We start from the raw sequence: 1,253 nt of genomic DNA on the forward strand, positions 1-1,253 counted from the left end.
AGCGCCGGCTTGCGTTGCCGACCATCTCTCCTTTCGAGAGAGACTAGTTCGTCGCCAAGCCAAGAAAGAACAGGTTCGAGCCGGCGCCAAGTTCCCGTCCTCTTCTGCACTGGCCGTTGCTCCGGATCATGGGGCCGAGGGCGTAACTCCGCGAGATACGGGAACTCTCGCAGGCTCGGTCATTCCAGATGCTTCAGCATTACCTGCTGGATCGTCCACGACTCCGATTCTCGTCGAAGATAAGGAGAGGGCCGCTGACTCTATGCCTCCTCCTCCGGATCGTTCTAGCACTGCGCGCTCCTAGTGTTGTTCCGGTTGCTCAGCCTAAGGGCCGGACGAGGAAGTTTACCAAGGGCGGTGATGGGGAATATTCGCAGCAAGGAGACTCGAGCATAGCGTCGGGGCTTCGCGGAAAGGTTTGTTGCTCACTTACTTTCTTGATTGCTACAGGGCTTCGCGGAAAGGTTTGTCGCTCACTTTCTTTCTTGATTGCTGCATATTTTTCTAAAAGACAAAGAACACCTAACTTTCTTCTCGTTTTGCAGTTCATGTCGTTGATCGACGGGATGATCACTGAGTGCGGTACTGAGACTAGTCGTCTCGCCGGGGAGTTGTTGGAGCTGCAGGGTAGATGGTCTGAAACTGAGGCCATGCTGACGGCTGTCAAGGATTCTCACTCCGTGAAAGTGTCGAAACTCGAGGTCGCGATAGGGGAGCTCGAGAGGGACCTCGGGAAGACGGCGAGTTCATTGCTTAAGGAAAAGAAAGCAGGAAGGCCAAATCTTCGGAGGTGCGTCGTCTTCAGTGTCAGATCGAGGGCGATGCAGGGTTAGCGAGCCGCGGGATTCGAGAGGCCAAGGACGCTCTTCGTTCTGAGTTTCAGGCTCGCTTGGCGAAGATCTCTGCCTTTATGGGCTCCCTCAAGTGCATCCAGAATAGGGATTTAGCCTTGGAGACGATTGAGGGCGGGATGGCTGTGGTTCAGTCATTCCAGAGTAAGACTCCTCCGACCTTAAAGGCCGAAGAGGCCCGACTGTCCGGCTGCAAGGGAGATTTGGCTGTCGTGGATGGATATTTTGATCTCATCCTAGCTGACATGAAATCCACGTGCTTTCTTCCGACGTGTTCAGAAGGCCCAGAGGGGAAAGATCCGGTGCTCGGAGAAGGCAAAGGTGATGCAGCTCCAGGCTTGGACGAAGCGACGGGTCAAGAGGGGGCGTGAGTTCTGAGGATGACTTTGGTTAGATCTCTTG

The sequence above is a fragment of the Brassica oleracea genome, chromosome C2 (assembly GCF_000695525.1).
Source record: "Brassica oleracea var. oleracea cultivar TO1000 chromosome C2, BOL, whole genome shotgun sequence".
Taxonomy (NCBI): Eukaryota; Viridiplantae; Streptophyta; class Magnoliopsida; order Brassicales; family Brassicaceae; genus Brassica; species Brassica oleracea.